The sequence below is a fragment of the Gordionus sp. m RMFG-2023 genome, chromosome 4 (assembly GCF_954871325.1).
Source record: "Gordionus sp. m RMFG-2023 chromosome 4, tfGorSpeb1-WG-v2, whole genome shotgun sequence".
Taxonomy (NCBI): Eukaryota; Metazoa; Nematomorpha; class Gordioida; order Chordodea; family Parachordodidae; genus Gordionus; species Gordionus sp. m RMFG-2023.
In genome coordinates this window covers 33,651,133-33,670,456 of record NC_088778.1, presented here as the reverse complement: position 1 = coordinate 33,670,456, position 19,324 = coordinate 33,651,133, and the positions used below count along the sequence as shown (strand labels likewise).

Here is a 19,324-nt window from a genome sequence, read left to right as displayed (position 1 = left end):
GAGAAACGTATAACAGATGGGTAAAGAAGATTTAAAAATCATGAGAATTATTTTAAAATTTTAAAAATTAAAAAAAAAAACACAAAAACTAATGATTAGAGAGAAGTAAAAAAAAATCCCACAAAAGATTTGGATCATGAATTTGGAAAAAAATAAATAAAATAAATTAACTCACTATCATCCCAGTTAAAAATGTTATATAAAGATTTTAACAATTAGACTCTAATGTGGAGGAAACTATAATTTACATTATAAAAAAAAACGGGAAGGTCCGTCAATCCTATTAATCACCGCGTAAGAGAGAATGAAATGAAGGAAAAAGAAAAGAAAGAAAGAAAACTAATTGAAATAAAAAGAAAAGAATGAAAGAGAGATTGGAATGCCTTTTAATTAATATAATTCTTCCCTGACCCCTTTATCGTATATAATTTTTTTTTTATTTAATCCAAAACACTTGACCTCTCTATCCCACAAAACGTTTAACAATTTTATTTTTCAAATCAAAAGTTGATATGCATTAACCTAAATTTTCCAAATGGCACAAAAAAAAAATGTAAAAAGGGAAGTTAATAATTATTTTTAGAAAATAACAAATTATATAATATCTTTTATCTTCTTATCTATACTTGTAATTAATTTAATATATCTTATTTCAAAATATACTTTAAAAAAAAAACTATTGAGGATCCTACCATTTACTATATCGTGTCGTATGGGGATTCAGAATCCGTGGGGATTTGGAATCTCTCAATTTTAAAATCCCATTTAACCAGAAATGCATGCTAGCATGTGTAGAGTATTTACCACTATAAATTTCAGCCAATTTCAGCCATAGAAAAAAAAAATAATATATATTAGGAGTCGTAGTTCTAAAGTTCGTTGCTAAATGTACAGAAAAGTAGGTTAAAATTTTTGTAATATTTTCCCGGAGACCTATATAAGGCCCGGCGGCGTGTAAACCGCCGCCTCGAATAGCTAGAAAAAAAAATGACGCGATAAAATCGGGCCAAAGCGGAGACGATTTTTTTTTAAAAAAAAAATAATTAAGGAAGCGTTTAATGTTCATTTTATTGCATTATATTTTAAATTTCCCCTTTGATAAACTGTAGTGACCTTATTATAATCCGAAATTATTTAATATGACAGAAATTTTAAGTATTCCAGGCCTGGTAAATGTCCTCAGCAGGGTTTCTGATATTTACAGTGATTTCCTACCCTCGGATAATATAGGAAATAAAATAGTACTTATGGGCTGTACCCTGACCAATGGACATATAACAATGCCTAGACTGACGACGCATTCGTTCGTTGAATTCAAATCAGCTGGAATCGCCATTTTGGTAACCCGTATAGCAATTATTCTCATGTTAAGAGCTACTATTTAAATTGATAACTTTGCTTCCTTATTATCATCGATGATCAGGCAAATTCTTTAATAAAGTTTGCGTCAGACATAAACGTTCAAAATTTTTGATAATGATATAGGTAATCAAAATGGCGTCACCAGATGTTTACATTGATGTGCACTTTTAATGAATGCAACGTCAGTCTAGGTATTATAATATGTCATTGACTTTGACCCTCCCCCCCCCTAACCCTAAGATCGGTCAAGATTTGTCCCGATAATATGGAATATTACTTTTTATATTTTTTTTATTCTAGTTTGTAAAATCTAATCTATCCTATTCCGACCACGCATACAATTTATTTATTTATTTTCATTCTTTCTTTCTTTCTTTTTATTCTTTCTTTCTTTTTATTCTTTCTTTCTTTTTATTCTTTCTTTCTTTTTATTCTTTCTTTCTTTTTATTCTTTCTTTCTTTTTATTCTTTCTTTCTTTTTATTCTTTCTTTCTTTTTATTCTTTCTTTCTTTTTATTCTTTCTTTCTTTTCTTTCTTAATTTTACTTTTTTGAAATATTATATAAATAAATATTCTTTATATTCGATACTTTAAACTTTTTAAGTTTAACCGATTAAATGGAAATTGGGTTGTAATTTTTAATTTCACTCAATTCTCTTCTCTTCTCTTCTCTTCTTCTTCTCTTCTCTTCTCTTCTCTTCTCTTCTTCTTCTTCTTCTTCTTCTCTTCTTCTCTCTTCTTCTTTCTTCTTCTCTTCTTCTTCTTCTTCTTCTTCTTCTCTTCTCTTTAATCCTATAAAAAAAATGAGAATAATAAATTTAAAGAAAGTCAATGATATATTTTAATTTTTCATTATTATTAATATTTTGGATTTTAAAAATTAAAAAAAATTAATTTTATTCATGTTAAATATATTATATTTATAAAATGATTGATCTGTAACATTAAAATCCCTAATTAATTTTTTTTTAATTTTCCACTCAAAGAATTGTGAATACATAGTTCTATTTATAATTTTTAATTTAGTTAGATTTTCATTTATTGAATATTTTTAAATAAAAAAAAATAATTGTTTTAAATTATTTATGAATTAAATTCAAGAATTTGATTAAAAAAAATAGAATTATAAAAAAAAGAGAAAAGAAAAGTATTTTTTTTAGATTAATAATTAACTGACTAATTAGGTAAAATGCATAATAAACCGCCCTTCCTCATCCCACATAAATATTTTATGATAAATGTCAAAATTTCTGACTTTTTCTATTTTAAAATTTTACATCAAAATAAAATTATTTTATGACTAATAAATTTCATTTAATCTTATTTTTTTATTTTTTTATTTTTTTTTTGATTTCAATTATCGTTAAACATTTTTTTTTTTTAAAAAAAAAATATATTTTAAATAATGCACAAAGCTGATTTTTTATTGGACAATCATTTTGTTTTTAAAAGCATTTTGTAATCAATCAAAAAAAAGGAGAAGAAAATTTTATTAAATCCAATAAGGAAAGCACTTGCATTTTTTAATACATTGCTAAAGAACGGTACCTTATACGTGGTTAAATTTATCATGGACCAATCCAGAATCCTATATTAGGGATTTAAAATCTTTCAGCATCAAACCTGGGAAATCTGATTTTACCCAAAATGAATTTCCAACCATGTAAATAAAATACCTTAAAGAGCAAGGGCCTAAAAAAAATAATTTCAGTTCGGGCTGGATGATCGCTAGAATACTATGCCCAATAAATTTCAGAAAGTTTCGCCCTGAACTTATAAACCAATTCGATATATAAAACCATTTCCGGTTAAAATAAGACAAAAATAAGAGTTCACCCATCAAAGGAATGGTTTTAAAGTTTAAGACGTTCCAAATTATATCATGGGAGGATTCTGAATTAAGTTTACTAATATTCCAAAAATAACTTATTAGCACAAATATATACCCCGAAAATCAGCTGTAATGGCAACAAGTTTTCATCTATCCAATGGGCCGTGCGTTTTAAGAAGTTTCAATAATCGTCATGAACAATTGCAATTATTTTTAAAGGTATATTTTTTTTTAAGGAATAGTATCTGATATTTTTAGAAGAATTATTAGCTTTAATTTAATTATTTTCCCCTAATATACAAATTTAATAGTTGAAAAAAAAATATTTAAATTAATCTGTTTCTTAATTATTAACTAAAAAAAAAATTGAAATATAAAATATGACAAAATTTCAAAATGGCCATCTTTGATTCCGAATGTATACCAATCTTCTTACTTAAAATGTCTTATAGTAACTTTTTTAGAAACACGTTTGGATATCTAGTTTTTTCTCAACTCGTGATTGATGTCCTTCCTGTTAAAACTTGAAATTGACACTGATTGGCAATTCGAATTTGGAAGTGGCCTGATTATTGGTGTCGAATTTCCCAAATATTGCAACTCCCAAATATATTTGAATTGATTACAGAAAAATCTCATAATCTATAACAAACCAAATCTCTCTAATTAAAGTGAATTCAACTTTTCAAAAACTGTTTAATTGGCAATTAATTAGTTGATTGACGGGTTAAATTGAAATTTATGCATTCGTAAACTCAGGGAATACTCAAGGTCCCCGAAAGTTTCAGGACAGAAATATAATTTAAGATAAATTAACAACGCCTCTGATGCAAATGACTTAACTGACAACTGATACTCAATTTATCCTCATTTTATGAATAAAATGTTACAAATTGGCGGAACTCTAAGGAAGCGTGGATTACACTCCATACAGAGTTTGACAGGCGAAGCAGTATTCGGCGGCTCTACAGCCTTAGAGTGCCACATAGAAACTAGACAATTTATTTTTAGAAGATGGTTTTGGAGAGCCTGATGACTTAAATTTAATTACTGAACCTTTTGAGCTTTGAGGAGGAAATTATTTCTGTAGTTGGGACATAACTTGCATTTCCATGTTTCTCGACAATCTTTAAAAGTACTCAATTTTTCATAGAAATAAATATTTAAAGGAAAAAAAGAAAACAAATATATTTCTAAATTATAAACAATTAGATATTTTTTATTATAGGAATTTCATTTTCTATATAATGGGGGGGGGGGGGGGGTCAAATATAGTGAGTAAAACTAGGGGCTTTTCAGCAACAAACCTAGAAAATTTTTTTCACTCAAAACGGAAATTATAGAAATCCAAATTTAAAACATTATCATTCCCCCAATTTTATTAAAGACATTTAGTTTCCAAGCTAAAACGCTATTATTACAATAAGCCTTTAATTACATTTTTATTGTATTTTAAAGGAGTTTGACATAAAAAAAATAATGTATTTTTTTTTTGACATAACTAATAAAAATATTATATAAAAATTGAGGAAATTAAATATTTTATTATATATACACACATATGAAAAGAATAAGTTTAAGATAAGATAAGATGTATATTTAATGAATATTTTTGAAAAGTTGATGAAAAAAAACTCACTTTTTAATTATTTATACCTTTATATAACATAAATAATTAATTAATTACGATATTATTTCAAGAGGATAATGATATATCAAAAATTTTAATAAATTATTTATATCAAAATGAGTGAGAAAACTAGTATAATAAATATATGGTAGGGTCAATTAAGTAAAAGAAATATAATTCATATAGGGATTTTTTCCCCAAAACAATCCTAACTATAGAACCAAGAAAAATCTTCTACAGAAGCGCTTGATACAAATGAGACATTGCCATCAGATAAATGACTAATAAAGTAGCTTTTTTTTAATGAAATGTAACGACAAAAAAATATAATCGTATAAGAGTTTATAAGAGTAACGGTATCTGTAAGTATAGCTCGATACTTTTTGATTTTAACCAATAACCGGTGACCTATATGAAAATAAAAAAAGTTAATTAAACTTAAAATTAATATATTTTTTACTTTTAAGTCTTATAGAAGATAGAAAGGTGCCTGTCAACTTTTATAACCCGGATAAAATTGTGTAACCCTGGCGATTTCGCTCATAGATGGGGTAGAAAGGTCTGGGGTCTTACTTGCCAAATCTTGAACAACAATGACATTTTAGCTAAAATTTTAAAATCGACCCAAATAGAGTTTTTTAAACAACAACTGTGTGTCAAAAATATTTTTATTGGCTAGACGTAATCACGTGGGTCTTGATTTTGTCAAATCTAAATAATCAGTTATATCAATATAAATTACATTTCAAATAATATATCCGAGATCCGCGGACCTGAATCGCATCTCAGTCTAGGTTCGCGGGAGACGGATCATAGAAACTGAAATAATCAGACGGTGCCTTAAAAATTGTTACGCTCCCGAGTTTTCCGTAAATTTATGGGCTATTTTATCTCCGTCAAAAATGATCAAAAAATAAATTCTTTTTCTTTTCTTTTCTTTTCTTTTCTTTTTGATTTGATTTCATTTAATTTCAGTTTTTTTTTCTTCTCTTCTTTATTACTTTTTATTTATTTTTTTAAAAAATCATTTCATTTATTTATTTTTTTATATGAGAATTATTATACCATCCTCTTTTCTACCTACATCCACTATAAAAAGCAAAATTAAAAAAATCATATGTTTTTAACATTTTTGTGTTGTGTATTATAATGATTTATTTTAATAGGTTGGGACGAGTTATAAAAATTTTTGCTAAGGAATTTAAGAAAGGTTTTTTTTTGTGAAAAATTGTAAAAAATGAATCTAATTACTTAATTTTTCCATTTAAATTACTTTTTCGAGAAAGAAAGAAAAAAAAGGCTGAAGATAAAAGGATTTTTTTTTTAGGATTAAATATGGAATTATATTGTAGGAAAATTAGACTTGTTACATGGCTCGTTTTGGCTAACTCATTATTTTATCCAGAAAAATGATTACGCCAGCACTGAAGATTTTTTACATGGGAAGGAACGAAGGTCTGGACATCTATTAGCGAAATTTCGAGGCTTAGGCGATACTTTTTCTGGCTAAAATATTGAGTTCTCCGAGCCGTTTAACAACACTTGGAATGCTCATCTATCCTTCTCCAAGGCTCATAAAAAGGTTAGTTCTTCTTGCAGACGTGACTTCCTAAAAAAAAATTATCGCTAGAAAAGATATTTCGGCAGGCACAAAAAATTAAGGTTTTTCTTTGAGAACTTGCTAAGGATCTTGAAATTTGTTCAAATGTTGTTCTTTTGTGTGTTATGATTCGCATTCATTTTGGTATAGGAGGATCGGCTTAAATAAAGATATAATTCAACATCAGGAAATGGACCCCCAGCCCCACCCACACCTTTCCTTTTTATATAATTTCTTTCATATATTTTTTTTTCGTGTAGTAAGGGATAATATAGAAGAAAACGTGAATAAATGTACATATTTTAAATTAAAATTATGAAAAAAATATGATTTTTATTTTCCTTGTTTTCATAAAATATTTTATAATTAGAATCAGATGCCAAATAATATTTCCTGATTTAGAAATATATAAAAAAATATTAAGGGGTTGCATGTTAATTCCACATGGAAAACTTTGTGTGATGGAAAGCTAAGAGAGAGAAAACAAGTTTTTTTTAAAAAAAAGTTTCTTTCCTTTTCCGATCCATTAATTTCTCCATTAAAATCTTCCACTTTTTAAAAAAAAAAAAAATTTTGCCGATTGTGGTTACGAATGCCCACTATGCCCCCAAAAATTGTTTCTTCCAAAAAAAATTTGACAAAGGGGCGGGGTAGGATGAACCTATATCCAATTTCGTCATTTATTTATTTAAACGTAAATTGTAATCATATTAAAATCTGTATATTTTTTTACCATTTCGAAAATATAAATTTTGCTGATTTTACCTACTTAAATATGGGGTGGAGGGTGAGGGGGGGGGCTAATATAGGCACCCAGAATTTTCCTAGGGGAGTGAGAGGTTGGAGTCCTATTAGGAGCCTCCCCCCCCCCAGCCTAATCCCTATAAATTCTATTAGAGGGGTCATTAGGTACACTTATTTAAAAATTTATGTAGCGATATTACTAGCGCCAAATGTGTTTTTTTTCCGGAAATATGCTAAAAAATTTTTTCAACTTTTTGAAGCGCGTATTTTTATTAAAAATTTTTTTAAAAAAAATCGAATTTTAACCGTATGGAATTCCGGAATAATTTTTGCTATTGAAACTTTAAAAACTTAATATAAATTTTACGTTTAACTTTTTTTCCCCATAATTTATATTTATATATATATATATTAATTATAAAATGACTTCGAGAGGTTAAAAACGGCAAAATGTGTCTTTTCAATTCGTAAAGATAAGGTATTCTAAAACTGGCGTTGTTAAACGGCTCGTTTTGAGCCGATTTTTTCTAAAAAACGGCTATAACTCAATATTTCATCCGGAATAATACTACGCCAGCCCCTGAAGATTTTGCTCGTAGAAGGAACAGAGATCTAGAACACATATATTGACGAAAGCTCGATGCTTAGGCAATATTTCATCTGGCTAAAATATCGACTTAGCCGTTTTTAAAAAAAGATAGATCTCTAAACGAGCCGTTTAACAACACTATCCAAAACATGCCGAAAATTCATTTCCGGTAAAATGTTGGGAATGGGGGAGGAGGCCCCCTAATAGGGCTCCTACCCATCACACCCACCTCTCCCAGGGGAAATTCTGGATCCATATAACCCCACCCACCCCATATTTAGTAGGTTTAAGTAAAATCAGCAAAAAAAACACATTGAAGCTATACATATACGTTTGTTGGGGAAGGGGGGTTATAGCGGGTGGTGGGGGGGACGGTTAACTTAAAAATGTCAATTACGAGCGCACGGTCAATAAGACCTAGATTAATTAGCGTTGATTTGAATTTAAAATTACTCAAATCGTGGTACGCAAAAATGTACCTCATTTATACAATAATATTATAATTATCAATTATTATCATATTATATATTTTTAAATTGATATGATTAATGAAAATTTTTAATTTTCTAAAATTTTAATAGCCATAGCGTCTCATTTTCGTTCTCCGTAAACAAAAGGTATTTTTATTTTTCACACAAAAAAAATGTCTTTATATAAAATAAATAATATAAATAATTTTCCTTATCGCCACATTATATTGTGTTGTAATATGTTTTTATATAATTTATAATTTCTTACCTTTTTAAAAAAATATTTTTTTAGAATATAATAATAATAATAATAATAATCATAAAAATATTATGAAAATATCATTAATTTTAATTACTTTTATTTAATATTTTTAATTAAATAAATTTTTTTTAATATTATTTTATTATTCACATTCAGCTCCTTTAATAAAAATAATTTTAAAAAAAATATTCCGCTCGCTATAACTGGGGGGAACATAAAAGATGAACCGCCTTCTTTAGCGCGTAGCGCCTCTAAAGAGGATAATTAGACAGATAGGAAATATTTCGTTTCGGCTTGAAGGTGTTGGGAGTGGGAAAAACGTAAAAAATAAATAAATAAAAAATATTTTTTTTTTTAAAAAAAAAATTATTGGAAAAATTAATTTCGCGATGATGATAAAATAATATAAATAAGAAGAAGGTTCATAATAATACAATAAATTTCGTATAAAATATAATAGAGAAATAATAAGGAAATTTTTTCTTAAAAATTATAAAATTTAATGTTTATATCACAAGAATTATAAATATTTTATTAGAAAAACATTATTTTATTTAAAAGGTATATTTGAATCAGATGCGTGTCAATTGGCCATTCTCTTCTCATTCCATCTCCAATCTCGAGTAAGAAGATAAAAAAAAATAAAAATATTTAATAAAAAACCGAACCCGAACTGAAAAACCGGGAAACCGGGTTTGAACTTGTAATAGTTTTTTTTTTCTTGAAAGCTAGAACACGAAACAGGTAATAAATTTATCCAAAATTCTACTTTTAATTTATGATTTAAATAGTACACGGAGTATTAGAGAGGGGTCAGTGTGGTCCAACCCTACCCTAAGCCCAAAAAAATGATGGGGTTGGTCGGACCACTTGTCCCAAGACCTTCTTACGCTCCATGTAAGAATTTTCGAAAAAAAATAATATTTATAAACCCTTTTTTTTCACAAAATATTATTACTGGCCAGGTTGATCGTACAAAATTATTTTGTGGGTGAGCGAACACCTTTTGTCAAAACTCCATCGGTCGGTCTGCGCGGACCTCTAGACCCCGGGGTTTAAATTTTCTCCTTTTTAAGGTTCGGCCCGGATTTCTTAACATTTTAAAGTCAATTTAAATAATTTTAGTTGTAAAATTTTTTTTTTTTTTTTAAATTTCAAAGGGAAATTTGAAAATATAGAATGGGAGAAAAGGGGGCTATACGCGAGACTTTGAACGTTAACATTTAGTAAACAAGGACCGAACAGTGACCGTTGTGGGCAACAAATCGGGGTATTTTTGGGTAGGTACAGGTTTGGACTTACCCATTCCCCCCCCCCCCGCTAAAATCGATTTCGAACTTTTTTTTTTTGTTATCACAATTTCCGCTAAAATAAACTAGAGAATTCCCCTAAAACCCTAAATTTTGAGTTAAAAGAAGCCTTCCGGTTAAAGGATCCAAATCTTCGCGAACCTCCAATTGGTTAATTTACTGCTCAACCTTCGCACGTAGCGGAGATCGGTTTTTATGCCCCCGAAATTTAAAAAAAAAAAAATTTCGCGTAAAATTCTCCGACATTTTTTTCAAAAAAAGTACCTTTTTTTCTGACAGTTAACATTCTTTTTTTTTGGTCTGTTAGTTAGGTTATAATTAAAGTCATTAATAATTCATGATATATATATACCAGTGAGAAAGAAAGAAAGAAAGAAATGGCTCATTTGGCGCCGATTTCTAAAAACGGCTAACTCATTACTTCATCCTGCAAAACATTACTCCAGCCCTGTAGATTTTGCTGATTGAAGGAACGAAGGGGTCTCTAGAACATATATCATCGAAATCTCGAGGCTTAGGACAATATTTTTCTGGCTAAAATATTGAGTCAGCTGTTTTAAATGATCGGCTCAAAACGAGCAACTTAACAACACTACCTATGTACCTATGGGACAAATATGGAAAAGGAGTTCATAATTTATACGCTTATTTTAAAGCGACACAAAAGTAAGGCAATGTGTTTCAAATCAAATATAAAATAAAACATACATTTTATTTTATTTAGTAGTAAAATAACACTAAAAGTTTATATAATATATAAAAAAATGGAAAAATATTATTTTCCCAGTTTTTATAATTAAAAATATCATTTTTTTTAAAAAAAAATTATAAAATAAAATACAAACCAGATTAGAATTATCATTTTTTGACCAATGGCATTTAAGCGCGAGAGCGCGATTCTCCGCTCCACCGCGAATGCGCGCTAACCGTGAATGAAAGGGTTAGATTGACAACATTCATGTAAATGTGTATCCAATTACAAATAACCGGAAATTGGCCAAAAAACCGAATCCAGCGTTAGTAAAATTGGATTATTCGAATTTGCAAGCCTTGAATATATAGACGAGATGTGGCATGAATATAATATTGCTTACATTCATTTACACTTCGCCCAATGACATATTATAATACCCTAGACCTGACGAATACTAATCATAATAATGCATTCTGAAAGCGTCGTCGAAATGCGAATCAGCTGGACCCGCCATTTTGGTTACCCAAAATATAGTAATTATTCTCATGTTAAAAAAAACTATTATTAAATTGATAACCTGCTTCTTTATTATTATCGATGATCAAGGCAATTCTCTAATAAAGTTTGAGTCAGAGCATAGGAATAAATTAGGCTCTCTTAACCAAGATGGCATTCCAGCTGATTTGCATGAATCGTCAGTCTAGGTATTATATATGTCATTGACTTTAATATAATTCGCGTCAGAGCATAGGAATAAATTAGGCTCTCGTAACCAAGATGGCATTCCAGCTGATTTGCATGAATCGTCAGTCTAGGTATTATATATGTCATTGGCCGTGATAAAATTTGCGTCAGAGCATAGGAATAAATTAGCCTCCTCTCGTTTAAATTATACGAGTAACAAAATGGCGTCCCCAGCTGTTTTTTTCCATTTGACGTTACACTTTTAATGAATGCAACGTCAGTTTACCCGATAAATAACTTACATTTTTCTTTTGACATATAATGAGCAAAGTTTTTTTTCCCCTCCCCCCCCCCTTTCCCATTCATAAATCAAGTTTTGACGGATTATAACCAAAAAAAAAACCAAAGCTAAAGTATATTAAAAAAAATATTAAAAATAATTATAATAATTTACTTTTTTATAACATTTAATATTTACAATTTAATTTTTCTATTGACTATGAAGTGTAAAAGAAAGAAGGGGGGGGGAAGTGATTTATTTTATTTATCGATTAGTTATTGGTTAATCTCAAATTCTCAGCTTATATTTCAACTTTCAAAAAATCACAAATATATATATTCATAAAAAAATCATATTCAATTTTTCCTATTATAATTACATAAATTTTTTTATTACGATATTTTTCTAATATTTATTAATATTAAATATTAAATATCTCTCAAAATAAAAAAAAAATGCCAAAAATTAATATTTTACCAAAAAAAAAAAATAGAAAACTTTTTTTTGTTTGGTTTAGTTTGTTTTTTATGAATATCATTAAAAATAAACTTAATATTTTATATAAAATTTACTATAAAACTGGGGAGAAAAAAAAATGCAAAAAAATTAACTGATAAAGAAAGAAAGATATATATATATATTATATTATATAAGTCCAAATAAAGTCATTTATTTATTATTTATATGTATAATATTTTATTTTATATAAAAATATAAAAATTTTATTATACTTTTTAGGGCGTTTTAAGCTAATCTTAAGATCAAATGGGAAAGGGGGAAAAAAAAGTATGTTTAGAATCCATTATATATTCCAATATCAATTATTAAGGGTAAAAAGAACACGTTTAGCCATGAGTATCCTTCATCTGCAATATTTTTATTGGAAAGTCTTGCAACGGGCCTAATTTTTAAAGCCCAAGGCCCGAATTTATTTAAATATATAAATTAATTTTTATAATTACTCAAAAATAAACTATATAATGTTATATATGGCGTCTACTCTCTATAAATTAAAATCACATTATTTTTTATTTTACATAAAAAATTTGACAGAAGATCGATAAATTTTAGATATATTTCTAAAAAAATTCCAAGGCCCGACCCGGCCCGGCCCGTGCCATTCATGATATAAATCATATGGAAGCGTCGTCGAAATGCAAATCAGCTGGAACCGCCATTTTGGAAACCCGCGTAGTAATTATTCTCGATGTTATAAACTAACTATTAAAATTGATAACTTTGCTTGCTTCCTTATTATCTCGATGATCAGGCAATTCTCTAATAAATAATGATGATACGGTTAATCAAAATGGCGCCACCAGCTGTTTTTCATTGATGTACACCTTTTAATGGAATGCATCGTCAGGGTCAAGGGGTATTATTATATGTCATCGATGCTTACGTAATATTATTTTTTAGCTAAAATCTTAATCGGACCCCATTGAAAAATCGAACCAAACGGGGTTTTTAGCAGGACACTCTAACACCCTATTTAGAAACTTAGCTAGGTTCTGACTTGGACAGACATTCTCTCGTGCTGAGTCACTTTCGGGCCTTGATGGTTAAAATTTACCGCTTAATAGTTTTTCCCACCTCTTTTTTTTTTTTAGATGTAATGAACCCTAAAATATTTTAGATAAAGAAATTTCACCCAAAATCTTCTGTTTCAGTATATAATTTTAAAGTGTAAATCTGTGTGGATAAACGAACCAATCAAGATTCACGAAAGCGGAAATAAAAAAAAAAGCTCAAGAGATTGGTGGGGGGAGTCTCCCAGTTTCGTCATTCGCTGCTCTATTTCCCATTAAGGGTGGGGCTTACCAACCCCGGGGCAAGCAAGAATTATCGAGGTGACAATTTTTTTTCAATAGGAGTTGCGAATAAGCAAATAACCGATTTCTATCATTCCGATTTGGATATAGTACTTAAATGACCAAGATTGCGAGTTCTGGAGAACTTCAGGTACTAAAAATTAGGAACCCACTTTCTCGCACGAGCGAAAAATGTAGATTATGTCCAGCCCCCCCCCCCCCGATCCTAAATGTTTAATCATGTTATATACTAATCTTTAATGCTCATTTCAGATATGCATGCTAGACGGCGGCACTACCAGGTCCCGACAGTTAACATTTTTTTTATCCGGTCCAAATCGGTCCGTTGAAAATTTTTGAAAAAAACGGTTTTCGGGCCAGGCTCGTAAAATAATTTTGTACGAGTGGTCAGGCCCAGCCAGGAAAACGTCGTGAATATGAGCCACGTAGATTGGCCGGCTCAGCCTTGAAATCTTTCGCACAGGGCGTTCGGGGGCTTTGGATCTTGCCGTTGCGACCACATAGCGCGGATTAGAGGTCCGCTGTAGGTGAACTATAACCCTCTCACCTTACCCGACCACATTTATGTAAAATTTTGCTTAATCGATTTCTTTTTTTAAACTTTATAAAATATTCCACCTAACCACCAGGATCGAACCTGCGTCCTTCTGTTTCTAAGCATACATCTAACCTATTGGGCCACCCCGGCGATATTATAAAATATATGTTTTTTTAAAAAAATAAATAAATGATTTTTAATAAATGGAAAGTGTTTTTTTTTCTGTTTCATTTCGCGCCAAAAAAAAAGATTTAAAATTAACCCGCGTAAATTGTTTACAAATATTTTTTTAAAGCCTCTCCCACTCATCACGCCCAATTTTTGACATCTTTTAGATAGTTCGCCCATTGGCTAAACAAAATTCTACCAATTATCACAGAACCTTCTAGTCAGTGTTAAGGCTAACTCGATATCTAATCCAGAAAAATATTATGCAAGCCTAAATATATTGCTCATAGCATAGATAGAACGTAGGATTGAACATCTATTGGCGATATCTCGACTCTTAGGCAACATTTCCCTGGCTATAATGCTGAGTTGTTAGCCGTTTTTAAAAATCGACTTAAATCGAGCCTTTTAACAAAACACAGCCTTCTAGCTCAGATATCGAATACTATAGAACATTATCATCTCTTTTTAATATTTTTTTATATAAAAAATAAGCCAAAATCCAATTTTAGTTTCACAGGCAGGCACGCGAGAGATTTTTAATCTTTAACATCCATCCAATAGAACTTAGATGTTAGCATATTAGTATGTTATGTTAGTAATATTTTCAATAATTCCCTATTATTTCAAATCATGTAAAACAAAATAACAAACTACAATATCATAATTCGAAAATCAGCTGTCTTTTTAAAAAAAATTACTTTTTTTCTTTCATCGTTTTGATTATAAGAAGAAGAATATAAAAAAATATATTTTCTCCATGAAAAAAATAAAGAATTTTCAAAAAAAAAATGTTTTATTTGTTAAGATTTTGGATATCTCATCGCATTATTGGATAAAAAAAACGATTCGCTCTCTTATATACCAGCTAATCTTTGTTCGGTCCTGCTCGTATATTCCTCGGTCTAAGACAGTTATGGATCGGGCAGTTGACCGAATGCCTATTTAATAATGGAACATAAATTTAAAAATCCGTTAAAAAATCGGAAAGCGTGAGATTAAACTCTTCGATAAATTTTTTTGAATGTATATGAGTTAAGAAACTGGGAACCCAAAAAACAACGGAAAAACAGCTGATGGCTATTGAACGTAAACGTGACGATGATAACTGTATACTTACGAGTCATTTGAATTTAATTTTTTTTTAAAAAAATTGGAGAGGTTAATTTGAGTCTTTTACTTACGTCTAAAAAATAAGTATAGGAGAGACCGGGGCAAGATAGACCATCTTTTTTTTTAAAAAAAAAGAATAAAAAATGTATAACTTTCCATACCTTTTTATTAACTTAGGAGAAACACTAATATAATATCTATAAGTTTTATTTATGATGGTTATGTTTATAAAATGAACCTACGTCTATAAAAAAATAAGTGTGTAGGGTAGACCGGGGCTAGACAGACCCCCCCCCCCCCTCTTTTTTTTAAAAAAAGTATAACTTTCGTTTACTGTAGCTTAGGAAATATTAATATAAAATGTTACAGTTTTACCCAAAACTATTTTATACTTTTTTAAAAAAATATTTCTTATAAATCCTTATAAATTATATGATAATCTATATATATGTGGTGTTATCAAGAAATGAGCGTTTTCGTATAATCTTAATGTTAAATTTTATCTTTTTTTTTTATCAACTTTCCCTATCATCTTAAAGTTTTTAAGAATTATCTTATGAGGTATAATATATGATTAACTTCTCTCCATAAATTTCTTTCTTTCTTTCTTTCTTTCTTTCTTTTTTAACACAAAAATAATACAAAACAAATTAAAACACAATTTCTTTCTACTTTTTTCCTTATCTCTTTTTAAGAAAATTCGTTATTTTCAAATATGTCAATTCGTGCCTTAAATTGTAAAGGCCCATTTTTCTTTTTGTGAAAGTTTTTTTTTAATCAAGTTTTATATCTCATTTAACATCAAGCTCTTCAGGTAGAAAGTTTCCAGGTAGAAGGTTTTTAGTATAAAGTTGTTCCAGTAGAAAGTTTCCTTCCAATAGACGGTTTCCATTAGAAAGTTGCTAGTAGAAAGTTCAGTAGAAAGTTTCCAGTAGAAAGTTTTTCCAGGATAAAGTTGTCTTCCAATAGAAGGTTTCCAGTAGAAAGTTTTTAGAAGAAAGTTTATTAGTAGAAAGTTTTCAGGTAGTAAGTTTCCAGGTAGAAAGTTTCCGTTAGAAAGTTCAGTAGAAAGTTTCCAGTATAAAGTTTTTCCAGTAGAAAGTTTCCTTCCAATAGACGGTTTCCAGTAGGAAGTTGCTAGTAGAAAGTTTCCAGTAGAAAGTTTTTCCAGGATAAAGTTGTCTTCCAATAGAAGGTTTCCAGTAGAAAGTTTCTAGAAGAAAGTTTAGTAGAAAGTTTTCAGGTAGTAAGTTTCCAGGTAGAAAGTTTTCATTAGAAAGTTTCTAGTAGAAAGTTCAGTAGAAAGTTTCCAGTATAAAGTTTTTCCAGTAGAATATTTCCTTCCAATAGAAGGTTTCCAATATAAAGTTTCCAGGTAGAAAGTTTCCAGTAGAAATTCTTTGATCTTATCAAGGGTATCTTTTCTTAGATAACACAGTTTTCACACACAAAAAAAAATCATTTTTACGATCAAATTTTATTTATATTTATTTTTTTTTTGAAAGAGGAAGGGGAGGGGGGGGGGATAGGAATTAAATATTTTTATATTCGCTAAAGTTTTTTGTTTTTGAATCCATGATAAATGAAAATAATTATTAATTTGACAATAGTTATTTTTAAAAATTTGATTTGCGAATAAGTTATATATAAGTTACTTAAGAATTAAAAAAAAAATGTATATTATAATTGCCTTATTTTCTTTACGGCAGGGAACTTTTCAATTTCCTCAACCCATAAATATGCTGGAGAAAAGAACGATATCGTTTCCAAGAATTCGGCTTGAAGTTCAAAGAAATTCGTTTTTTGATCCATAGAGAACTTAAAATTTTAAAAATTTAAATATAAAATTATAAACATTCAATTTTTTTAGGTTTTGTGTCAAAAATTCGTTTACAAAAACACATTTAAAACTTTTTAGTAAAATAGATGATGATTTTGTGAAAATTTCTCAAAATATGTATTTTTTTTTAGACTTTTTTATGTCGGTTCCTTTTTGATAAAGTTTTGAAAGTTTTGAAATTTTAGTATTTAATTTTCTTTTTTTAAAAAAATATAATTAAAAAGAAAAAGATATTTAAAAAAATATTAATCTAAATGATTGGAATTTGTGAAAATTTCTCAAACTATGTTTTTTTTTAAATAAAAGTTTTGAAAGTTTTAAAAGTTTTGAAAGTTTTCGAATTTAGTTATATATTTTTTATTTAAAAATATAAATTTCATTGTTCGTGTGCGACAATTCATGTACATAAAATAAAAAAAAATTCGCTAAATATTAAAACAAAAGAGTTCCTCGAAAATCGAATTTCGATATTTTTTTTATATAAAAAGGACACAAAATTAAATATTAATAAAATAAAAATTTAATTTAATAAATAACCTTTAAAAAAATTAGAAAAATTTGAAATATATATTATTTTTAAATATTATTTTTTTTTATTTTTTTACGTATGGAATGGGAAGAGAATGAGGGGGGGGGGTGATTCTTGCGTGACATTCGATAGAAAACTTGACATATACTTAAAAAAAAATAAAAAAATTTACGTTATAAATACATAATTTTTTGTAGAAAAATTTATAGTGTTGTTAAACGGCTCGGCTCGTCTTGAGCCGGTTTTTAAAACCGGGCCGGGCCTAATATTTTATAAGAAAATTCGGGGCGGAGGTCTTAGAAATCTTTTAAAAAATATATCTTAAATTTATCAAGTTTATGTTGATTTTGTTTTAGACGCCAAATAACATAATATCGTTTATTTTGAGTTATTTATAAAAAATTAATTTCCATATTTATAAACAAATTCGGGCCGGGAAAGAGATTGCTTTAAGCCTCGAGATTTCGATAATATAATGTCTAGATCCTTTGTCCCTTCTACTAGCAAAATCTTCAGACTTGCCAAATATTATTTTTTCTGGATAAAATATTAGGTGAGCCGTTTAGCAACACTTAGAAAAATTTATAGGAATAACGGAAAACCGTGCCTTGGAAATTAGATATTTTCCGAAGATATTTTTTCTTCATGTAGGTAATTTATATAGATATTATTATTTAGAAAAATATGGAAATTAAATATATAATGTTATTTGAATGTGTAACTAGTGTCGTTAAAACACGGCGCATAACTCGATATTTTAGCCAGAAAAAATAATATTATAGGAGCCTCGAGATCTCGATAATATAATATCCAGACTCTAGACCCCTATCGTTCCTTCTACTAGCAAAATCTTCAGGCATGCGCAATTATTTTTCGTGGGTGGAAATATTGAGTTAGCCAATCACAGTCTCTTTTTTTTAAATTTTTTTTTTGCAAATTTATTTTCCATATTTATCTATGTTTCTTCACGAAAGAAAAATCATAAAAAAAAAAAATTTTTTTTCACATAATTATTATATAAAAACATAAATTATAAAATTAAAATTAAAATTCTACCAAAAAAAAACTTTTTAATGGTTTTATTCATATTTCATCCAGAATAGTGTATTATGCAAGCCTAAAGATTTTCTTTGCGCAAGGAACAAAGGCTTGGACAATCTATTAGCGAATCGAGGCTTATTAAATATTATTTTTTTTCCGGGTATATTAACAAAGTCGTTTTTCAAAAAATCGGCTAAAAACGAGCCGTTTTACAACACTAATTTGGTATATTAGGTAGTGAATCTGCATCGGGCCTAATTTCTCAAGCCCGGCCCGGCCCGGATTTATTTGAATATAGAAATTGATTTTTTTTTAATTACTCAAAATAAAAGGATACATATGTTATATGGGCCGTCTACTTTTTCTACAAATAAAAATCACTTATTTTTATAATTTTACATAAAAAAATTCGACAAAAAATGATAAATGTAAGATATATTTTAAAAAAATTTTCTAAGGGCCCGACCGGGTCCGAATTTTCTTAAAAAATATTCCGGGCCGGGTCGGGTACGGTCCGGGCCTATTTTTTCAGACCTCTAATTTTAGGCGCCTTTTTAGGCGAAAGAGTTGGTCCTGAAGTAGCGGTGTTATAAAACAGCTGGATTTGGGTCGATTTTTTAAAAACGGCTAACTCAATATTTTAGCCAGAAAAGAATATTGCCTAAGTCTGGAGATTTCACTTAATAAATGTGTCCAAACGTTTGCGATATCTATCGAGCAAAGTCGTCAGGTTTTGCTTAATATGTTTCGTGGATTAAAAGATTGAGTTTAACCGTTTTTAAAAATCGCATCGAATCTAGCCGTTT

At 28.8% G+C, this 19,324-nt stretch overlaps 1 protein-coding gene across 1 annotated transcript in view; it reads left to right on the top strand.

The window, feature by feature from the left end:
- The first annotated feature begins 8,784 nt into the window (after window positions 1-8,784).
- Window positions 8,785-19,324, top strand: part of LOC135929142 (tyrosine-protein kinase receptor cam-1-like) — a 37,966-nt gene continuing 27,426 nt past the window's right edge. Inside the window, exons 1-2 of the mRNA XM_065465659.1 lie at window positions 8,785-8,809; window positions 9,051-9,112. The gene's annotated coding sequence lies outside the window, so the exon portion shown is untranslated. The remainder of the gene's footprint in view (window positions 8,810-9,050; window positions 9,113-19,324) is intronic.